This window comes from Rhinopithecus roxellana, chromosome 16 (assembly GCF_007565055.1).
Source record: "Rhinopithecus roxellana isolate Shanxi Qingling chromosome 16, ASM756505v1, whole genome shotgun sequence".
Taxonomy (NCBI): domain Eukaryota; kingdom Metazoa; phylum Chordata; class Mammalia; order Primates; family Cercopithecidae; genus Rhinopithecus; species Rhinopithecus roxellana.
In genome coordinates this window covers 90,176,516-90,201,954 of record NC_044564.1, presented here as the reverse complement: position 1 = coordinate 90,201,954, position 25,439 = coordinate 90,176,516, and the positions used below count along the sequence as shown (strand labels likewise).

The following is a 25,439-nucleotide window of genomic DNA, read 5'->3' as shown; positions in this document are numbered from 1 at the left end:
TGTCTAGAAAAAGAGAGTACTCTCTATAAACAATTCCCAAGTCGAGGAGTCAGCACACTTTTAACACCCTGCTGCTGCCACTTACCTGAAGGCTCTGATACAAAGTCTGAAGTTCTAGACAGTTCACTATTATTCATTGACTTACACTGTGTATTTTATTATTGGAGGTTTTATCATTATGTCCTCATTTGTAAAGTCTTTAGTACTTTAGTACATGTCCAAAAAAGTTTGATATTATTAGAATACAGCTAGGAGTAAAAACAAGTGAGGACATTATACTTTAACATAAGTTATTATGGGGAAGTGTTGAAAAATATAAATATTTATATTTAAATAACATTCATATTTAAATAATAAATACAAATATTAGGCACCTATCTGAATGGAGGACCACAACTTAACTACTGTTTCCTTATGATTCCCAAGTTTACAGATTCTTAGAAGTCAGCTTCTAAGATATTTTTGTAGTGAATCTTTGATCAAAAATATTTTTTCCTCTGAATGTATGATAAGCACCTCTTAAGTCTGTATTTTATATATATGTATATACACACATATAGATAGATATAATTTTTATTTGTTTTGCTTCTTATTATTCCATGTTTTGACTTTTGACTTGAAGAGTCAGGAATTCGATCTAGTAGACAGGATGGAAAATTATTGGTAACCAACACTGTGCATTTGATTGACACTAAAACATTCCATATCTTTCTTAAGCCAGACAGCTAGGAGGTGGATACAGCTCTTGTTCAAAGTTGAATGTTCTGCTATAGACCAGTGGCATCCTCCACTCATGCAGCGTGGTTTCCTGGATCGGGCAAGATTTATTCTTGGATGATCTATGGCAATATTTATGTGAGCCCCTGCCAGAGACAGTGCACGAACTTCTTCAGCCCTCAGTGGAAACTGCTTCCACAGTTTCTCCTCTCTGCTCATTCCTCCTTCCAACTTAACTTTTCAGAATGTGACAGAATTCCACCTACCCACTTCTATAATCACTCAATTTAACAATGAATATTTATTGAGCATTTGAGAACTCTGGGTCAGGCAAACAGTTCCCTTGAAATAAATTTTGCATTTAATTCCTAATGTACCTTTAAAAGACAAGGCCTCATTACGACCCTCCGTATGAATGGTGGGCAGCTGACCTATGTTTACGCATCTAGGAAGTGGCCCACAAGCTTTGGATCCAGAACCTGTGCAATTAAATATTTTTATTATATTATTTTGATGATAATCATGGGATGTGGTGGTTCTCAAATAAACGCAAAAAAGATGTAAAGAAGTTTGGGAGTGAGCAGGTCTGGCTACCTAAGAAAGCAGCCCCTGTGCAGCAGGGCAGCCTCTCCTACTCTGGTCAGGCAAGGCCCGGGTTTCAGAGGGTTGACGGTACAGTGCCAGTGGGGTTTTCTCTACTGGTCCTTCCTGTTGACTCTACCAGATCTATTGTTCTCTCCTAAGACTATGTAAAATTTAATTGGTGGGAGATCCTTTTGGGGTTGGTCTAACTAGCAGCCAATAGTCCTAGGTACAATACTACTGAAACTGTGTATCCTTTTCTGTTTTTCTTATTATTATCATTTTATGGGGTTGTTTTTTGAGACAGAGTCTCACTCTGTCACCAGCCTGGAGTGCAGTGGCGAGATCTCTGCTTACTGCAACCTCCGACTCCCTGGTTCAAGCAATTCTCCTGCCTCAGCCACCTGAGTAGCTGGGATTACAGGCACCCACCACCACACCAGGCTAATTTTTGTATTTTTAGTAAAGACGGGGTTTCACCATGTTGGCCAGGATGGACTCGGTCTCCTGCCCAGCTCGGCCTCCCAAAGTGCTGGGAATTACAGGCATGAGTCACTGGGCCCAGCCTATTTTATGGTTGCTCTAAAAGACCTGGGAGAAGGTAGAGGAGATGCTAATAGCCAACCCATCATCTTAGGCTGGACGTGGTACACGGGGAATTCTATACACAGAGCTGAAACTTTTGAGGAACTATTCAATATTTTTGGTTCTTCCCCTCATCTTGGTTAGTCAGCATGAAGGGCATCTTCTTCAGCTTGTATTTCATAACCTTTCTTTGGTATTTTCACTCCCTCTCATTCCAGGTTTAGAAAAGTAATTACTATGAGAACACATGTGGAGAAGCACAAGGAGGAAAATGAGTCGACATAGTTCTGGTGTGCTACCCTGGGATGGTGCGTTCTCCATAGAGGAAGTGGGAGCCACTGGCCATCCCTCTTCTCTGCATCCCTCACTGTTTGTTAGTTGTTGGTGTTCACAGCTGCACCTCTGCTAACAGATGACTCATTTCAGTAACTTGATTTTACCTTTGATGAAGTAGTATTCAAATGCAAATAAGCTATATCTTCAGCCATCACTGATAAAGTAATGAAATTTTGGCGTTAGCAAAGAATTTCATCAGGATGTTGTAGCCTCAGGAAATCTGCAATCCCAGCTGGGTTTTCAGGGTAAGCTGATGTGCACACAATTTAATTAAATGCTGAGTGGAAACGGTGGGAAACACAACGTAACGGACCTGTACACTCCTGGATAGCACGGGGCTGTGTGCCGTTGTTCAAGGCAGCTTTGAAGGTTGGTATAGGAGGCCGCTATGGGTAATAGAGAAAGGAGGTTGGCTGACTCCACCCCCAACTAGCGTGTGGTGATTGTCCAGTCACTCAGCCTTTCTGAGACAAAAATGTTGTCCTTTGATGTTGTCCTTTGTTTAAAAAAGAAAAGCGGCCGGGCGCGGTGGCTCAAGCCTGTAATCCCAGCACTTTGGGAGGCCAAGACGGGCGGATCATGAGGTCAGGAGATCGAGACCATCCTGGCTAATACGGTGAAACCCCGTCTCTACTAAAAAATACAAAAAAAAAAACTAGCCGGGCGAGGTGGCGGCGCCTGTAGTCCCAGCTACTCGGGAGGCTGAGGCAGGAGAATGGCGTGAACCCGGGAGGCGGAGCTTGCAGTGAGCTGAGATCCGGCCACTGTACTCCAGCCTGGGCAACAGAGCGAGACTCCGTCTCAAAAAAATAAATAAATAAAAATAAAAATAAAAAAAGCATAAAGTGGGGAGGGGGGCATTAACAGTCATATAAATCACCTCACAAGACTAACGAAGACAATGGGATAACTGACACTAAAGCACTTTGTAACTAAATTATTATTCAAATGTGATGCCACAGTCAATTTTTGTTTTCTTTAAATTAAAACAAATGAAAGTCTTCTATTTGTTAAGTCAAGATTATACATATACTGACTCCTTTTCAACCTGGAAGTGTCTTTTCATAGTCCCTTCGAGTCTATGGTCACCAAACCTTTGTACTCAAAACGGGGGAAGCAGTTATGTTCTCCAAGCTCAGCCTCTCCCCCATCACAAACATTTCTTTTCCACTTCACCCTCCCCCTTTCCCTGCCTCTGACAAGACACTGCACCTGAGTTCAAGTGTCACAATTCTACCCCACAGATCCTGTGAATTACGAAAACCTCGACCCCTCCATTCATAATATATGTTCTGACACACACGTTTCATTACTGGAATGAGATTTCTCTTACACTTTATATGGCTTGAGGGAGTGGATGTTATTTTTTAAAGGGTAATTGGTTTTTATAAAGGCTGTGACGGCAGCGAAGACGCTGAGCTACGCAAACTGTTTTGTCCCTAAATGTTCACACAGCACAGAATTTATCTTACATACCATTTTATCCATTTTTAAGTTTTCAAGTTCTGAGGGAATTAAAGTTTTGCCACTTATTTTGTAACGGAAAACAAGGGAAAAGGGGGAAGTGAGAAACTGTGAAGCATATATTGTATGCTGAGAATTCTACCAGATGTTTTCATGCATATTATCATTTTTTATTTCTAAAAGCATCCAGTGGGTTGTCTTTATTGTATCCACCTTACAGATGAGAAAATAAAATCACTAATTAAAACACATGGAAAGATATTTTTTAAATCAGCTTATGTTTCATTGTTATCCCTGTCCATGAATATATTCACATGATTTGTCAATCACTTAGTACTTTTTGGTTATAAATAATTTGGCATGATTATGTATCTATTTTATACAGTTATATCTGTTATAATTCTGCATTTACCTCAGGTCAAAGTTACATTTCACTGTCTGGGGCAGGGGCTCTGAAAGAAAAGTAGAAACCCCAGAGCTGGAGGCTTGTTTCTGACTAACAACAATAAAAATTCCCATGACTATAGTATCTAGTCATAAGTGGCAGCACTGTCACAGAGAATGTATTGACTTTGTTTACAGGGGAAATAATGCACAGGTAAATCATCATCATCATCATTATGATTATCATATCACCATAATCTTATACCTTCCTCAACATTTGATGAGTACCAAGGGCACAAAATATAAGTAAACAAAGTAAATGTTCCAAGCCAGCCACTATTAGAGGCTTCTATATATCAAGCAAACACATAGTTAAATAAACCTTGTCCCCACGAGACACTTCCCACTAAGATAACAAATTGTTTCAAATGTCATTTTATCCAGATATGTTTTTTTCCTTATCGAATTGCATTTTAATTCACATTAAAAATTTCAGGTATTACCTGGGGTGAGACGTGAGGTAGGGACTGTCACAGCTCCTACACTCTAGTGAGATTATGTGTATTTATAGGGAAGAGAAGTGAAGCTGGCTTTAAATAAACTCCGTCATTCCACTTCTGAGATTTATAGGCTTTAAACAGCCATGCTTTTGGTCAGTAGGTCTGCCAGTTTTGCAGAGGGGAATTCAGACATTTCACTGAGATCTAATTTCGTTTAGGAAAAAAAGGTCTAACTACACAGATATAGAATCAGGTACTACCGTCTTTTTCCAACTACGCTGTTTTAAAGTAAAAAATACAGAAACCTTCCCTCACAATCTGTCTTTGTGTACGTGTTCTATTTCAGCAGTATTTCCCTCAACCTTAGCAGGTTGATGCAGAAAGAACATTCAGCCTACCAAAAATGTGTTCATAAAAAAAGAATTGCAATTATGGTTAAAATCTCAGAGTATACGTAACAATTTATAAAATGTACTATCTTACAAAATGCATCTATACTCCCTAGTACCTTTGAAAATGGACATAGAATAAACAAAAAACAAATAGTATGTGTTAGACTTAAAATCAATCATATACACAATCATATTAAAGGTAAGTAGTACAAACACTCCTATTAAATGGCAATGATGGTCAGATGAGATGAGAAAGCAAGGTCCACCTATATGTTGCCTACAAGAAATATACTTTAAATAAAACGGGCTCCAATAGCCTAAGTGTAAACACATGGAAAAATATATATTATACTAACACTAGTCAAAAAAAAGCTGGAATGGCTCTATGAAACGAAGTCGATTTCAGCACAAAAATTATAAAAGGTAAAGAAAATTAATTCCCAATGATTAAGTTGTCCTTTCATCCGAGGACATAATCCTGAACGTGCAAACACTTAATAACAGGGCTTCAAAATACATGAAATGAAACCTAGTACAACTGAATGAAGTAAATAAATCCACAATTACAGGAGATTCTAGTACCCCGTCTTGGTAACTACGCAAGGCAGAAAATAGGGATTCCGAAGTATTAATTATCACTATCAACCTATATGATTCATTGATATGTGTGGAATGCTTCACCTAACAGAAGAACATGTACTCTTTTCAAGTTCATTTGGAACTTTTACCAAAATAGACCATTAAACAAGTCATTAAACAAGTTTCAACAGAGTTAAAATCATTTAAATCATGTAAAGTATATCTTTGTGATATACAATAGATTAAATTAAGAAATCAACAATAGTGACTTCTCTGAAAAATCCAGGAATATTAGGAAACTAATAACACATACTTCATAATCAATGAATCAAAGAAGAAACTAAAAGAGAAATTAGCAAGTATTTCAAGCTGAATGAAAATGAAACTGCAACTTATCAAAATCTATGGAATGGAGCTTCTGGCTGCTGCCCCAGGAAGTAGAAAGCTATAAGGAGCCTCATTTCTTCCCTTATTAACAAACTCCAGCCCGGGCTAGAGTTCAGTGATGCAAAGGAACGCAGATCACCGCCAGCAACGGATCAAAGCTGAACGGGGAATAACTTTGACGAGATGAGAGAAGAAGGCTTCAGTCCATCAAACTTCTCAGAGCTAAGGGAGGAATTACATACCCAGCGCAAAGAAACTAAAAATCTTGAAAAAAGAGTGGAAGAATTGATAACTAGAATAATTAATGCAGAGAAGGCCATAAACGAACTGACAGAGATAAAAACCATGACACGAGAAATATGTGACAAATGCACAAGCTTCAGTAACCAACTCGATCAACTGGAAGAAAGAGTATCCATGACTGAAGATCAAATGAATGAAATGAAGCGAGAGGAGAAGTCTAGAGAAAAAAAGGAAAAAGAAATGAACAAAGCCTCCAAGAAATATGGGATTATGTGAAAAGACTAAATCTACATCTGATTGGTGTGCCTGAAAGTGACGGGGAAAATGGAACCAAGCTGGAAAACACTCTGCAGGATATCATCCAGGAGAACTTCCCCAACCTAGTAGGGCAGGCCAACATTCAAATTCAGGAAATACAGAGAACGCCACAAAGATACTCCTCAAGAAGAGCAACTCCAAGACACATAATTGTCAGATTCACCAAAGTTGAAATGAAGGAAAAAAAGTTAAGGGCAGCCAGAGAGAAAGGTCGGGTTACCCACAAAGGGAATCCCATCAGACTAACAGCGGATCTCTCAGCAGAAACTCTCCAAGCCAGAAGAGAGTGGGGGCCAATATTCAACATTCTTGAAGAAAAGAATTTTCAACCCAGAATTTCATATCCAGCTAAACTAAGTTTCATCAGTGAAGGAGAAAAAAAATCCTTTACAGATAAGCAAATGCTTAGAGATTTTGTCACCACCAGGCCTGCCCTACAAGAGACCCTGAAGGAAGCCCTAAACATGGAAAGGAACAACCAGTACCAGCCATTGCAAAAACATGCCAAAATGTAAAGACCATCGAGGCTAGGCAGAAACTGCATCAACTAACGAGCAAAATAACCAGTTAATGTCATAATGGCAGGATCAAGTTCACACATAACAATATTAAACTTAAATGTAAATGGACTAAATGGTCCAATTAAAAGACACAGACTAGCCAAACTGGACAAAGAGTCAAGACCCATCAGTTTGCTGTACTCAGGGGACCCATCTCACATGCAGAGACATACATAGGCTCAAAATAAAGGGATGGAGGAAGATTTACCAAGAAAATGGAGAACAAAAAAAAGCAGGGGTTGCAATACTAGTCTCTGATAAAACAGACTTTAAACCATCAAAGATCAAAAGAGACAAAGAAGGCCATTACATAATGGTAGAGGGATCAATTCAACAGGAAGAGCTAACTATTCTAAATATATATGCACCCAATACATGACCACCCAGATTCATAAAGCAAGTCCTTAGGGACTTACAAAGAGACTTAGACTCCCATACAATAATAATGGGAGACTTCAACACCCCACTGTCAACATTAGACAGATCAACGAGACAGAAAGTTAACAAGGATATCCAGGAATTGAACTCATCTCTGCAGCAAGCAGACCTAATAGACATCTACAGAACTGTCCACCCCAAATCAACAGAATATATATTCTTCTCAGCACCACATCACACTTACTCCAAAATTGACCACATAATTGGAAGTAAAGCACTCCTCAGCAAATGCACAAGAACAGAAATTATAACAAACTGTCTCTCAGACCACAGTGCAATCAAACTAGAACTCAGGACTAAGAAACTCAATCAAAACCGCTCAACTACATGGAAACTGAATAACCTGCTCCTGAATGACTACTGGGTACATAATGAAATGAAGGCAGAAGGCCGGGCGCGGTGGCTCAAGCCTGTAATCCCAGCACTTTGGGAGGCCGAGACGGGTGGATCACGAGGTGAGGAGATCGAGACCATCCTGGCTAACACAGTGAAACCCCGTCTCTACTAAAAAATACAAAAAACTAGCCGGGTGAAGTGGTGGGCGCCTGTAGTCCCAGCTACTCGGGAGGCTGAGGCAGGACAATGGCGTGAACCTGGGAGGCGGAGCTTGCAGTGAGCTGAGATCCGACCACTGCACTCCAGCGTGGGTGACAGAGCAAGACTCCATCTCAAAAAAAAAAAAAAAAAAAAAAGAAATGAAATGAAGGCAGAAATAAAGATGTTCTTTGAAACCAATGAGAACAAAGATACAACATACCAGAATCTCTGGGACACATTTAAAGCAGTGTGTAGAGGGAAATTTATAGCATTAAATGCCCACAAGAGAAAGCTGGAAAGATCTAAAATTGACACCCTAACATCACAATTAAAAGAACTGGAGAAGCAAGAGCAAACACATTCAAAAGCTAGCAGAAGGCAAGAAATAACTAAGATCAGAGCAGAACTGAAGGAGACAAAAAAACCCTCCAAAAAATCAATGAATCCAGGAGTTGGTTTTTTGAAAAGATCAACAAAATTGATGACATGATTGTATATTTAGATATAATAAAGAAGAAAAGAATCAAATGGACGCAATACAAAATGATAAAGGGAATATCACCACCGACCCCACAGAAATACAAACTACCATCAGAGAATACTATAAACCTCTACGCAAATAAACTAGAAAATCTAGAAGAAATGGATAATTTCCTGGACACTTACACTCTCCCAAGACTAAACCAGGAAGAAGTTGAATCCCTGAATAGACCAATAGCAGACTCTGAAATTGAGGCAATAATTAATAGCCTACCAACCAAAAAAAGTCCAGGACCAGATGGATTCACAGCTGAATTCTACCAGAGGTACAAGGAGGAGCTGGTACCATTCCTTCTGAAACTATTCCAATCAATAGAAAAAGAGGGAATCCTCCCTAACTCATTTTATGAGGCCAACATCATCCTGATACCAAAGCCTGGCAGAGACACAACAGAAAAAGAGAATTTTAGACCAATATCCCTGATGAACATCGATGCAAAAATCCTCAATAGAATACCGGCAAACCGGATCCAGCAGCACATCAAAAAGCTTATCCACCATGATCAAGTGGGCTTCATCCCTGGGATGCAAGGCTGGTTCAACACACGCAAATCAATAAACCTAATCCAGCATATAAACAGAACCAAAGACAAAAACCGCATGATTATCTCAATAGATGCATAAAAATACTTTGACAAAATTCAACAGCCCTTCATGCTAAAAACGCTCAATAAATTCGGTATTGATGGAACATTTCTCAAAATAAGAAGAGCTATTTATGACACAACCACAGCCAATATCATACTGAATGGGCAAAAACTGGAAAAATTCCCTTTGAAAACTGGCACAAGACAGGGATGCCCTCTCTCACCACTCCTATTCAACATAGTGTTGGAAGTTCTGGCTAGGGCAATCTGGCAAGAGAAAGAAATAAAGGGTATCGAGTTAGGAAAAGAAGAAGTCAAATTGTCCCTGTTTGCAGATGACATGATTGTATATTTAGAAAACCCCATCGTCTCAGCCCAAAATCTCCTTAAGCTGATAAGAAACTTCAGCAGAGTCTCAGGATACAAAATTAATATGCAAAAATCACAAGCATTCTTATACACCAGTAACAGACAAACAGAGAGCCAAATCAGGAATGAACTTCCATTCACAATTGCTTCAAAGAGAATAAAATACCTAGGAATCCAACTTACAAGGGATGTAAAGGACCTCTTCAAGGAGAACTACAAACCACTGCTCAGTGAAATTAAAGAGGACACAAACAAATGGAAGAACATACCATGCTCATGGATAGGAAGAATCAATATTGTGAAAATGGCCATACTGCCCAGTGTAATTTACAGATTCAATGCCATCCCCATCAAGCTACCAATGAGTTTCTTCACAGAATTAGAAAAAACTGCTTTAAAGTTCATATGGAACCAAAAGAGAGCCCACATTACCAAGACAATCCTAAGTCAAAAGAACAAAGCTGGAGGCATCACACTACCTGACTTCAAACTATACTACAAGGCTGCAGTAACCAAAGCAGCATGGTACTGGTACCAAAACAGAGATATAGACCAATAGAACAGAACAGAGCCCTCAGAAATAATACCACACATCTACAGCCATCTGATCTTTAACAAACCTGAGAAAAACAAGAAATGGGGAAAGGATTCCCTATTTAATAAATGGTGCTGGGAAAATTGGTTAGCCATAAGTAGAAAGCTGAAACTGGATCCTTTCCTTACTCCTTATACATAAAATTAATTCAAGATGGATTAGAGACTTAAATATTAGACCTAAAACCATAAAAACCCTGGAAGAAAACCTAGGTAATACCATACAGGACATAGGCATGGGCAAGGACTTCATGTCTAAAACACCAAAAGCAACAGCAACAAAAGCCAAAATTGACAAATGGGATCTAATTAAACTAAAGAGCTTCTGCACAGCAAAAGAAACTACCATCAGAGTGAACAGGCAACCTACAGAATGGGAGAAAATTTTTGCAATCTACTCATCTGACAAAGGGCTAATATCCAGAATCTACAAACAACTCAAACAAATTTACGAGAAAAAAACAACCCCATCAAAAAGTGGGCAAGGGATATGAACAGACGTTTCTCAAAAGAAGACATGCATACAGCCAACAGACACATGAAAAAATGCTCATCATCACTCGCCATCAGAGAAATGCAAATCAAAACCGCAATGAGATACCATCTCACACCAGTTAGAATGGCAATCATTAAAACGTCAGGAAACAACAGGTGCTGGAGAGGATGTGGAGAAATAGGAACACTTTTACACTGTTGGTGGGATTGTAAACTAGTTCAACCATTATGGAAAACAGTATGGTGATTCCTCAAGGATCTAGAACTAGAAATACCATATGACCCAGCCATCCCATTACTGGGGATATACCCAAAGGATTATAAATCATGCTGCTATAAAGACACATGCACACGTATGTTTATTGCGGCGCTATTCACAATAGCAAAGACTTGGAATCAACCCAAATGTCCATCTGGGACAGACTGGATTAAGAAAATGTGGCACATATACACCATGGAATACTATGCAGCCATAAAAAAGGATGAGTTTGTGTCCTTTGTAGGGACATGGATGCAGCTGGAAACCATTATTCTCAGCAAACTATCACAAGAACAGAAAACCAAACACTGCGTGTTCTCACTCATGGGTGGGAACTGAACAATGAGATCACTTGGACTCAGGAAGGGGAACATCACACACCGGGGCCTATCATGGGGAGGGGGTGTGGGGGAGGGATTGCATTGGGAGTTATACCTGATGTAAATGACGAGTTGATGGGTGCTGACGAGTTGATGGGTGCAGCACACCAACATGGCACAAGTATACATATGTAACAAACCTGCACGTTATGCACATGTACCCTAGAACTTCAAGTATAATAATAAAAAAAAAGTGCCTTTTAAAATATACGTATCAGGAAGAATATGTTAAAGATATGTACTTCATCTTTCCAGAGCAGAGGTTGGCAATATGATGGTGAGTACAGTGTCCCTTTATTCTTGAGTGATTCCTGTTTGCCTCTGGAAGGAAGAATGCAACTGTAAGAGAGTGACATGAAAATCCTAGAAAGGAGTGGGATGGCATTCCTCCTTAAGAATAATGTGTAACATTAAGGAACAATTAACTACATAAATAAATCATGGCCTATCAGTCGTTTCTTCAATTGTATTACTAACTGGCAACCAGGTCAATGAATATGCCACACTGTGGTTATCCATTCAGTAGCTGATGGACATTTGAGTTGTTTCTAGTTTTTGTCTACTGTATTAGTCCATTTTCACACTGCCGATAAAGACATACCTGAGACTGGGTAATTCATAAAGAAGAAAAGGTTTAATGCATTCACAGTTGCACGTGGCTAAGGAGGCCTCACAACCGTGGCAGAAGGCTACAAGCATATCTTACATGGCAGCAAACAAAAGAGAATGACAATCAAGCAAAAGGGGTTTCCCCTTACAAAACTATCAGACTCTGTGAGATTGATCCTCAACCACAAGAACAGCATGGGGGAAACCGCGCCCATGATTCAATTATCCCCCACCGGGTCCCTTCCACAACACGTGGCAATTATGAGAGCTACAATTCAAGAGATTTGAGTGGGGACACAGCCAAACCATATCATCTACTATGAATAATGTTGCTATGAATATATATATTCATATATACATATATTTAAGATGGAGTCTTGCTCTGTTTGCCCAGGCTGGAGTTCAGTGGTGCAATCTCAGCTCACTGCAACCTCCGCCTCCCAGGTTCAAGCAATTCTCCTGCCTCAGCTTCCCGAGTAGCTGGGATTCCTGGCGTGCACCACCACGCCAGGCTAATTTTGTATTTTTAGTAGAGATGGGGTTTCACCATGTTGGCCAGGCTGGTCTTGAACTCCTGACCTCAGGTGATCCGCCCGCCTCGCCCTCCCAAAGTGCTGGCATTACAGGCGTGAGCCACTGAGCCCTGTGGCTATGAACATTTAAGTCTCAGAGCGGACATATATTTTTTGGAGTGGAATTGCTGGGTTACATGGTAAGTATATGCTTTTACTTTTTAAGAAACTGCCAAACTATTCTCCAAGGTGGTGGCACAATTTACATTCCCACCGACAAAGTATGACAATTAGGATTATTACAATTAGGACAATTCCAGTTTCTTCCAATCTATAAACAAAGTGTGTCTAAATTTATTTGAGTCTTCTTTATTTTCTAATAGCTATGCTTTCTAGTGTTCCACGAACAGGTCCTGTACACCTTTTGTAAGATCTACATATAAGTATTTTATTTTTTTAATGCTATTGTGAATGAAATTGTTTTCTTAATTTGATAATCAGATTGTTACTAGTATATAAAAATAGAATTGATTTTTGTATATTAACCTTGTATCCTGTTAACTTGCTAAAATTCACTTATTAGTTGGTGTTTTTTAGATTTCTAGGTTTCTTAAAAGATCTCCATATAGGATCATGTTATGCATACACAATAATGTATGGAGAGACAGTCCACTTTAAGCAGCTTGCACTCCTACATGTTTTGTTGGGTGTGCTAAGACTACAAAGGCCTAAAAGCTCTTTTACGGACCATTTTTTTCATGACTGTTTATGCAGCTGGTAACCTTGAGAGCTGAAGTTACATTTTCTTTCACACAAAGAGCTTTCTCACTTACTACTTGCTATAACTGTAGATTCCCCAAGCTCATTATTTCTCAGCTGCAATACAAGTTTGCTATGAGAGTAATATTCATATGTGCCCCATTGCATTGCCCCTGTGGGCCTCAGGGGCAAAGGAAACTGATACAAATATGCTGAAACACATGTTGTTTGTGGTGCCATGAGTAATACAGTGCACAGGTGTTGTCAATCTTTAGTTTTAGCCATCCTAGAGAATACATTCTCTCTCTAAGATATTAACTTCTATTTCCCCAATGGTTAATGATTTTTAACATCAAATGTTGACCAGGATAAGAACCAACTGGAATTGATATGCATTGCCAATGGGAGTGTTCAAGGGCTTTTGAAAATAGTTTGACAGTTTCTTAAGAGTTTCGCATACTGAAATTCCACTCCCAAAAGAGATGTAAAAGAATGTTTGTAGAAATTTATTCCTAACAGATCCATACTGGAAACAAGCCATAAGTGTCCGTTTTAAAAAGAATGGATAAACAAACAGTACAATTGAAGTCTACTCAGCAACAGAAAGGAATGTGCCACAAATCCATGCAACAACACAGATGGATCTCAGAAACCTTACGCTCACTAAACGGAGCTGGATACAAAAGCTTCTGTATGATTCTGGTACTGTATGACTCTTTTTGAAGTTCAAAAGCACAAGCCAACCTAAATAACATGATAGAAAGGATAGAAAGTAGAACAGTGATAGGTGGGAGGTGTCTAGATAATGAATAAAAAGTATTAACAAATGCTAAGGGGGTGATGAAATGATCTATAACTTGATCTGGGCTCTGGTAATACAGGTGTATACATCTGTAAATATTAACCAAACAGCACACTTTATGCATTTAATTGTATTTTAAGTTATGCCTCAATTTCAAAAATTTAAAAAAGTAATTTTTAAGGTGACCCGAGAGAATCAGACCAGCCAAATATTTCTTGTTCTCATGTCTAATCTATATTAACATCCTTATGAATATCTTGTTTGTTTGAATGCCACTTCCTGTCATAGTACTAACAACCTATTTTAGATGAACTTTAATTAAACAAAGTTACATATGCTGCTGAAGCATACTCTTTGCATAAGTAAGCAAGATTAATTTCTTTTCTTTTTTTTTTTTTTTTGAGACGGAGTCTCGCTCTGTCGCCCAGGCTGGAGTGCAGTGGCCGGATCTCAGCTCACTGCAAGCTCTGCCTCCCGGGTTCACGCCATTCTCCTGCCTCAGCCTCCCGAGTAGCTGGGACTACAGGTGCCCGCCACCTCGCCTGGCTAGTTTTCTGTATTTTTTAGTAGAGACAAGATTAATTTCTTTAAAATCTACATATTTCTTCAACCAAAACGCATTTTGCTATAGATAACTTGCTGCTATTTTGTTTGGCCTGTAGTCAGCTGAATCATTCAACATTTGTAACATATTCACATTGTCATATGCTACAAATCTGAGGAAAAAAAGCACAAAAATAGAATGCCATTGGACTTATTAGTTCTAAGAACTAGTAAGATGCACAGATAAAAAATTTAGTAAACAATATCCTCAGGCAAAATATTTTCTGTCATATTAATGTTCTACTTTTCAGGCCATTTGTTGTACGTGTAAATTGGCACATCTAACATCTAGGCACATTGGGAAGCTTAAGGTAGCTTCCGACCTATAAACTAAGGAGGGGAATAGTAAGAATTTTGATTTTATTAAAAATGGGGACCAGGCATGGTGACTCATACCTGTAATCCCAGCACTTTGGGAGGCCAAGGTGGGCGAATCGCCTGAGGCCAGGAGTTGGAGACCAGCCTCGTAAACATGGTGAAACCCCTTTTCTACTAGAAGATACAAAAATCAGCCGGGCCTGGTGGTGGATGCTTGTAATCCTAGCTACTTGGGATAAGGGTAATCCCAGGTACTCGGGAAAAGGGAAAGAGGAGGAAAGGGGGACAGGGGAAGAAGGTGGAAAGAAAGCGGAGGGGAGGGGAGAAGAAAAATGTAGGGGAATTTAATTCTTATTAGATTAGTTATTTTAAATATTTGCTACATTTACATGATTCTATCAGAGATTGATACTCTTCATATTTTTTAATTATTGCACACACTTTTATCAATTTCTTTCCTCTAGATTCCTCATACAAAACAATGAAGTCTGACATCCTATTCTGTTTTGGAATATTGCACTACGCAGAGCAGTGGAAATTTCCAGCAGTTAAGGATCGCATGCTCTAACAAACCATTTACGGGGCATTTCCCCAATGTAAGAATTTTGCTTTTATTTATTAATATGATTTTAAACTATGGTGCTAAGTTTTCACTAGGAGTTATACTTTCTAATGTGGGAAATAAATATCTTGATATTGAAAGGTCCTTGCAAATATCCTGAGCTATTCATTTTTCATTAAAAATATTCAGTAATTATTTTCTCTTTCTCTTCATCACTGGACCTAGTCAGTGTGCCAAGACAGCATGATCACATGGAAGGACATTTGCATAGTGGAGAAATACGAGGAGTGGAAGGAAAAGATCCGGTATATTTCCATTTGCTCTGTGTTTGCAGTTTATCACACAGGTTTCTAAATTACCCTTTTCTGTGACATTCATTTCCATACCCCAACGTTAATTTCCATTCAAAGCCATGGGCCTGCTCCCTGGTTGTACTCTGCACATCACAGTCATGGTTTTCCATATACAAAGAAAACCCTTCTGAATCATTAACAAACTGACGCTTCTGGCTGAGAATGAGAGTTAACGCAAGCACTTTCTAAAAACAGAAAAAGAGGACAAAATACATATATGCTTTTGCCTAGCCAGTTTCAATTTGCTTCTAGCAAAATTATCCATTTCATCTCCACCCCTCCACTTCTATTTCACATTAACAAAGGAGAATATGTACTTATTAAAATGGAAAGCTGTCTCACATAAAATGCTACTGAGCCAATCCAATGAATGTTTGCAATTAAAGGTATAATAATCATAAAAAGAAGACAACTTGATAAGCAAAAGAATAATCAAGTACTAGCATGAGTTACTAAGTGTTTTATTTCTTAAGCTTTTGTCTAAATAACTTCGGATCACATAGTTTTCTTAAGGAAACACTTGAGAAGAATGACAAATGGCATTCTACTTTTTCTTTATTTGCCTTTTCTTGTATCAAATGCCCCATCATGTTTTAGAAATCTTGGTTTTGCAGAAAAATTTAGCAATGTGCAATTCCAGGAAATATCGATGTAAACTTAATGACAACAAAGTCAGGTTTAATAGTCAAATCCAAAGTTCAAGAATTTCATACTTTATATAATGGCACCAATTTGCCTGCAGCTGAATATACACACACTATTTGACGATACCTATATATGTCAGTATACATACATATATATACTGAAATATGTATATTTATACATACATATATACTGAAATATATATATTTATACATACATATGTTTCAGTATATATATGTATGTATACTGACATATATAGTCAGTATATGACTGACTATACTCAGTATATATATGACTGTATGACTATAGTCAGTATACAGTTATATATAGTCAGTATATACTGACATGTATATGTGTATATGTACTAATACATATATGTTTATATATATACACACAGATCACGTATGTACTGACATATATATACACACACACAAACACACTCACACACACTGACCATATACTGAATACACACACACACACACACAAACACACACACACATATATTCGAGCTTTAGGAAAATTGGTGCCATTATATAAAGTTCTTGAAATTTGGATTTGACTATTAAGTACACACTGAATCTCTCTCTATATATATATACACACACACATAGTATATATTTAGTACATAGTACATACACACACATACACACATATATACATGTGTATGTACATTTATTGAACACATAAAAATCTATTAATTTGCAAAATTATACACACAAAATCAATCATACACTTGTGATTAACATTTTCATTCTTTCATGTTTCTTTGCATAAAGAAGTAAGAGAGTTGTCTGGATATTAGAGTGGAAGAGGATACATACATAATCAGAAATTTCTAGAGGAAACATGAAGAGATTTCAACTATTTCTCCATTTTTTACTGATAATGCTTTCCAGAATCATGACTTTTGATTTTTGTTGTGCTGTAATTACTCGCTCTTTACAACATCCACTTACTTCCTTGAGGGACATGACAGGAAGATTGAGAAAAACTGTGGCTGGAAGGCCGGCAGTGCTGTGGGAACCCTGGGACCTGGGACCTGAGCCCTTCTTCTTTGGCTCCAGGTCATCCTGTGATCTCCCCACCTTCCTCCTGCTTCCCTGGGCCTTCCTCACAACACTTCACAGACTTCTGTCCTCGTCTTGTTGCAACATCTTTTCTAAAATGTATTTTACAATAATTTCTCCACATTTCCTAAGTGTCTGTCTGAAACATAATGTGACAATTTCATATATGTTAATACTTTAAACCATAAAATTCCTCATTCTGGTTTAGGAAAAATTACAAATCAGTTCAAAACTATTTTGGCAAGCAATCTAAAGTAACTACACAGAGTATCTTCTCATTGCTTTCCTGTAATAGAAAAGAGGTGGCGATGAGACGGTACACAGGCAATTCTTTAGGAAAGCTATGGAATTCAGGGCATTGCTAATTCTTACTAAAATATGTGGAAACTTAGCAACTTTGAGCATCATAAAAATAAATAGGAAGGTACATGGAAGAAAAACCATGTTCTCTAAAACCTCATAAAGCTAAGTTTTCTAAATATAATGAAACATAAAATTTTTGAAAAAAAATTTTAACTCTATGATATAAAAAAATCTGACTTTTTTTGGTTTATTTTCCTTTTTAATTTTCATGGGTATATACTAGGTGTATATATTTATGGGGTACATGAGATATTTTGATACAGGCATGCAATACACAATAATATCATGGAGACTGGGGTATCAGACTTAAGCAGCTTTTGTATTGGACCACACTTAAAATAGTTTAAAGCTAAAATAATGGTATACAAAGAATTATCAGCACAGTCAACAATCATCATCATCATTTTACATTTTTTCAATCTGAACCAAAGAGAGATTGTTATATCTACTGACAAACACAAATATCAAATGGGATTATGAGAATGGTCCTGTGTCAGCTAGTTATAAATAGAAAACACACATACATACCCTATTGGAAGGTATAATCCCAAATGGTGATGTTTTACAACATAGTATGTATAAAATTAGGCATAAAATTGAACTTTAATTTTCAGTGAAGTATGAATAAAAATAGTGAAGAGCTCTCCAGGTTGACAATTATAGGAACAATTCTAAAACTACTCATCAGCTGATTGGGACTCTTATAAAATTAATTTAAATGCACCAAAAACCATATTGCATTTATAATATAGAAGGTAAAACTGGTACAGCCATTTTATAATAAGATTTTTGATATTTTCCTGTTTTTTAAAATTGAATAATTGTGACACAGAGAATTAGAAATGCATCTTATGCTTAGAGGTTTCTCTGTCGAGTTTAAGTTGCCAATATCATATGCCTGGCAGTGTGGTGGCCAATTTAAATGGAACCACAGGGGATGCAGTCTATGTAAACTACTTAAACATCACCTCACAGCCCCCTACCCCACACTGTGGGCTGCCATAACCTAATTCAACAAGTTCTTTCAGAGTTTGGACATTTATTTGGTAACAACTGACATTACCTGGCATTATTTCCTGTTTTATTCTGAATTATTCTACTACAGAAGCTTAAGTTTAATTCCATCTACACATATTATTTAATGTTTGCTTTTTCATGGCTCTGAGCTAGATGTTGTGAAACAATGTGCTTAACTGCCACTTTTACTCCCACTGTTGATACTACTAATTGCCAGGCGCAGGGGTAACACCTGTAATCCCAGCACTGTGGGAGGCCAAGGCAGGCGGATCACGAGGTCAGGAGTTGAGACCACCCTGGCCAACATAGTGAAACCCGTCTGTACTAAAACTATAAAAACTTAGACAGGCATGGTGGCGCACACCTGTAATCCCAGCTACTCAGAAGGCTGAAGCAGGAGAATCGCTTGAACTCGGGAGGCGGAGCTTGCAGTGAGCTGAGATCACGCCACTGCACTCCAGCCTGGGCAACAGGGCGAGACTCCATCTCAGAACGAAATAAAACAAAACAAAAAACTACTAATTATAATTTTTGCTTCAGCAGCACTCAGTAGATTTTAGCTACTTTGGATCAGATCATATACTAATTTTTTAATTATGGTAAAACACATCATAGGAAATTTACTATTTGAATTGCTTTTTATGTAAAGTTCAGTAGCATTAAGTACATTCACGCTGTGCAACCATCACTATCATCCATCTCTAGAGCTTTTTCATTTTCCCAAATGAAAACTCCCAAACCCACTGAACAATAACCCCCATTACCAGCCCCTGGCAACCACTATTCTATTTCTTGTCTCTATGAATTTGACTCTCATATAAATGGAATAATGTCATATTTGTCCTTTTGTGTCTGGCTCATTTCCCTTAGCATAATGTCTTGAAAGTTCATCTGTGTTATAGTACGGGCCAGAATTTTCTCCCTACACTGCACTAGGCTTCTCCATTTACCCATCAATGGACATTTGGTTTGTTTCTCTTTTGGCTCTTGTGGATACACCTGCTCTGAACATTGATGTAACATAACCTAACTATTTTATGTGTATTAATTCATTTAATCTTCACAACCTATTTTACTGAAGTTAACTATTTCATGATAGGTACTTCACTAACACCATTTTATAACTGAGGAAACAAAAACTCAGGGAGATAAAGGAATTGGTCCAAAGTCACACAGCTAGTAAGGGGTAGAGCCTGGATGATTCCAAGCTTATTCCTAATCAGTAAGGGTAAGATAGCACCCTTCCTTCAAGGAAGTTAGAATTGCACAAAGTGTAAGAAAAGTATACAACACCTAGTAAGCACACTGGCATGTGATAAATGCTATGAGAGTGTTTTAAGGTGAAGTGCTAGACATATTTAGTGTGCAGGCTTAGTAAAAATCTGGATTAGGTCTGGCAGCCAAAATCTAGATTATGACCTGCTTTATATAGCCAGAGAACTAAGAATGGTTTAACATTTGTAAAGTGCTGTGTTTGAAAAAAATTGGGGGGGTGCTGGGTATGGTGGCTCAGGCCTGTAATCCCAACATTGTGGGACACTGAGGTGGGTGGATTGCTTGAGCCCAGGAATTCAAGACCAGCTTGAGCAACATAATGAGACCCCATCTTTACAAAAACTACAGAAGTTCTCTGGGAGTTATGACATGTGACTGTGGTCCCAGCTACTCGGGATGCTGAGGTGGGAGGATCACTTGAGCCCAGGGAGGCTGAGGCTACCCTGAGCTGTGATCTTGCCACTGCACTCCAAACCTGGGCAACAGAGCAAGACTGTGTCTCAAAAGAAAAGAGAAAGAGAGAATAGTGGAAAAGAAAAAAAGAGGAAAGGAAGGAAGCAAGGAAGGAAAGAAGCAAGGAGAAGGAGGAAGGGAGGGAGGGAGGGAAGACCGAGAAAGAAAGAAGAAAAAAAAGATATGTAACAGAGACCTTACATGGTCCACAATAAAAAAATCATTTTCCATCTGTCTCTTTACAGAAAAAGTTTGCTAACTCCCGTGTTTAAATTTTATTTTTAATTGATGAATAATAATTATACATTTTTATGAGGTGCAGTGTGATGTCTGGATGCATGCATACACTGTAAAATGATCAAATCAGGCTAATTAGCATATCGGTTACCTCAAATATACAACATTGTTTTAGCGGTGAGAATAGTTAAAATCCTCTCATATATTTCAAAACAGACAACACTTATCATTAACTATATTCACCATGCTGTGCAAAAGAACCCCAGAAGTTATTATTCCTATCTACCCAAAATTATGTTGCTATTTACCAACATCTCCCCTTTCCGTAACCACCCTCTCCTCTAGCCTCTGGTAACCACCATTCTACTCTCTACTTCTGTGAGCACTTTCTTTAGATTCCACGTGTAAATGAGACTATATGATATTTGTCTCTCTGTGCCTGGCTTATTTCACTTAACATAATGTCCTCCAGGTTCATCCATGTTATCACAACAGTCAGAGTTTCCCGTATCATGGGTTTTAACCCACACCTTTGATGTACTTGGCTCCAGTAAGCACAAATGTGGGGAAAATGTAAAACTCTTTTGATGCAAGCATTCTGCATCACGTTTCAGACTTTTTAAGAAAACTTTAAGTCATCCTCAACAACATCACATTAATTTGAGGCTACAGGAGATACTGACTGTAACCCTGACAAAAGCCGCTTGAGCAAATTCATCAGAATCATTCTGCAGGTATAAATTTTTAAATCACAAACTCATGAGGGAAAATGTAACTTCATGTTTCCATAACCCAGAAAGCTTTCTGCTAGGAGCTGGAATTCTGTCCGATATGGAGACTGAAAGTAGTCACACTGCACAGGATTCCTTTCCTGGATCGAAACTTGCAAGAGAGAGATGAAATAAGATTCAAAGGTGTGTTTTGTTTCCTACACTTTGATATTTGCTCATGGATTTATAAAGGACCCCTCTTTCATTTAGACGACAACGTTTATTTAGAAGCTAACATTTAGAAGCTATGAAATTAAAAGAATTCTTCCACACATGGCTCAGGCAAGGAGCCAGTTTATGAAAATCCAACAAACAAAGGCATTTTGTAAACTTAAGGAATAGGAAAATAAATCTAATTAACCATCTCGAAAAAAAAAAAAAAAAAAAAAAAGAAAGTAGTCACAGCAGGTGTCTCTCTGTCCAGTTAAGGGATAAGCCTGTCAGTTGGTGTCTGTATTGGTCACAGTCCCTTGAAAATTCCTTCAGGGGAATTTTACTTCCCCTTCATCCCCAGAGTTAACTCTGGTCTCTCCTGGCTTTGCTAGTTGCCTTGGTAAAGCAGGGAGGGGAGTGTGTTCAAGTCCCAAGAAGAGGTCAGCACCGCACTGTCCTCGGGAATGGTGACCGGCTGCTGATGGAGCCAAGTCCTCCCATCCCAGGCTGGAATACTGCTCTCCACAACGTTTTCGTGCTCCTTTTTCCTCCCTGTGCTAGACCTCAGGCAGGAACACGGCCTTGCTCACCTGCCTTTGGTACCTCAAGGTGTCCTTGGATAACTGGGGCTGTCCTCACGGGCCACCAAAGCTGCCGCAGGGCGTCCAGTCCTGTCACTGAATGTGCCACACCACAATCAAGATGCCGTGCAGGCTGCTCTTAGAGACTGGCTGTCTCCTTTCCACTACACACTTAGATCCCTGAGCTTCAGTGAAGACTTCCATTAAGCCACCACCAGCAGGGCTCCGCTTGAGAGCAGAGCTTCAGGGCAGTCCCTATCTCCCTACGCATCCCATCGTACAGTCTTGCTGAGGGTTCCTAGTCTGTGGGATAGCAGAAAAGTTGAAACACCTTTAGCCTGCTCAATTCCCTTTCAAACTTTTTCTGCCTCAGACCCAAGAGATACTTTTGGACTTCAGAAGTGAAGATTAATGCCTCGGCTCATAGTCTCTGCAATGATCCCCTTTTCTCTACACATAAGACTCAAGACAATCTGAGTTACGAGCAAAGACAGGTCTGATGGCACTGGCTAAAAATTTCAGTGAGCTTTGAATCCAGGGTCATTTATGTTAATTGTGCAGGTCATCCCACACAGAAATTGCCTTTAAAGGAATTATCAGTGTCGTGAAGAAAGTTTTTATTTCCATTTTAAATCTCATATCCTTCCATTCCTTAGTCCAAAAGTTCCCATCATGAGTTTCTGGCTGACTTGCACCAGGACTCACAGAATGATTGATTCATCCTTACATGAAAAAGTATTTTCACCAGCCTCAAAGGTTTTCAGGAATTACTAGATCAAAGAATTGTTAAAGAAACTTTCCAAAAGCTCATTCTACTTGCCCCTCCAAGCAAAAATACTAACTTTGTGATGGATTTTAGACATTCCTAGGCCGTAACAGTGGCATGAAACTTTTTTTCTTTCTTTTTTTAATAGAGACAGGGTTTTGACATTGCCCAGGCTGGTCTCCAATTCCTGGGCTCAAGGTGATCTAACCACCTCAGCCTCCCAAAGTGCTGGGATTACAGGTGTGAGCCACCATGCCCAGCCCTGCACATTAGTTTTTCTGTTAGCTGTGCCACTTTCAATGATGGCTGTGTGGATCCAATATCTGCCTCTCTTTCATTCATAAAATTCACCAAGTTCACACTGGAAAACATTATTCTATGGTTATTCCAGAAAATATCAGATTATCCCAGTTTTGTTTGAAAACTGAAAATACTGACACATCATGTCCCTGTCTGGCGCCAAGTGCACAGCAGGCATGGAAAATGGGGATGAGCGGGTCCAAGTAAGTTCCAATTTTCAAACATTCATCCCACACCGCCTGTTCAGTTGCCTGGGTAAAACTGTCCCATGCAGAGAGGCTTTTACCCCAGGTTAATAAAGATACTTTTTATATTTGTATTTGAGTTGTGGTCACTAGTAATGTTTTCTAGTCCAGACTGTGAAATTTGTATTTCTGTTACTACCTTTGTTTTTATACCTCAAAGAACAATTTAGAGTCACTGATTCATCTCCATAAAGCAGGAACTTTCTGAAATTTAGTAACAATGGCTAAGTACAAATCTAAAAATTACATACTCCAAAAACACAAAAATGTATTCACTGAGATGCCTCATATCCTCTTAATTAAATATTAGCTGAACTGTAATTGATCTTACATTTTGACTTTGTGAAATATGTATTTCCTTTACTCCAAAATTTACTAGACCACCTTCTTATGTATGGTGGGAGGCATTAGGTGGCTTGTGAATTTGAGAACTGCTTTATGCAGGGAGTTAGTGTCTGAGACTTGTCAACTGAGCATAGGACAAGAACAGAATAGCACTTCAAAGAACATTAACTGAGGACTTTGCTAAGCATTAATTTAATTAGGGAAAGCTTCAAAAGTTGAAGTTCAATCATGGGGCTTTCAAAATAATCCAAGTGAGACATGAAGAGACTGAGCTGAGGGTGAGATCCATGAAATGATGTAGAAGAATCACAAGCATGAACTGTTTCACAGACAATACACAGAATTTGGAAAAAGGATGGAGTGATGACTATTAGATTTTTTTCCCACAAATCATCCAACATTCATACATATTATTTTGTATTCATATACTGTGATCTTCATAGAGTAAGGTGCTAATGTAACAAGTTGATTATTAGATTTTATAAAGCAACTTTTGAGCATTTTTTCTACGTGTGTGTGCACAGAGCAAACTTACTTCCTCAGAGAAGCAGAAAGTCTTCATCTTACTGACACTAGAATCTATCCTCTGTAGGTTTATTCCATCAAAAAGATAACTAAGTCTTTGGCCCTACAATATTTACACTCTTAGGACGGAAAACAACCCACCAAATATGTTTTCTGTACTCACTGAAAAACCACTAACTATGGTTTGATATTCACTGAATACAAGTAAATTAATGAAACATTTTCAGGACAATCAGGCACAGATCGCTATTGTTTTCTGTTGAGTTGAGGTAACTATTTGTGCTAATAATAGAAAGAAAGTGTGTATCCACTCCTGGAAGGCTGTGTGCTGTGCCACAAGAGAAGCTGACGCCTCTGCTTCCCCCATCTTTGTTCTGTGGAGCCACACAGGCAGCCCAATACCTGGGCAAATGCTAACCTGCCCAGATCTGAAGGGCTGGCACACCCAGAGTCGTGGCTAGGTTGTGTGCAGCACAAATTCCTGCCTCTAGTTTCCCTGCATTCCTCTTTTCCTAAGAAATCCATACCTGAGCTTTTTCAAAATAGCTGGAGAAGAAATGAGGCAGAAAGTATCTTTTTAAACACAATTCTCATTCACTCAGAAAACTGAGAGAGGAGTTCTAAGTGATAACTGATATCCACCTGTAAACTTTCTCAACAGCTTGAGTGTCTATTTTCTATACAATATTGTCATCAACTCACAACCAGATATCACCAGTAGGCAGCATAATGGCCTCATTAGGGCAGTTTCCACAGTGACCCACACCAGTGACAATGGCATGCATCTGTCATGCATCTTCCGAGAAAGTCCTAAAATTCTACGGAAAGAAAGTTTCGAATGTTGATGAGGTCCACCCATATAGTTAAATCTCTTCAGGTGAGAAGCTATAAACATGAGACACTTCTTTGGTTTCATCCATTTTGTAATCTCATTTG

General features: G+C 38.6%; 1 protein-coding gene across 2 annotated transcripts in view; it reads right to left on the bottom strand.

Annotated features, from left to right (window-relative positions):
- Nucleotides 1-25,439, bottom strand: part of LOC104659883 (contactin-associated protein-like 3) — a 243,106-nt gene that overhangs the window by 179,364 nt on the left and 38,303 nt on the right. The gene's annotated exons all lie outside the window — the stretch shown is intronic.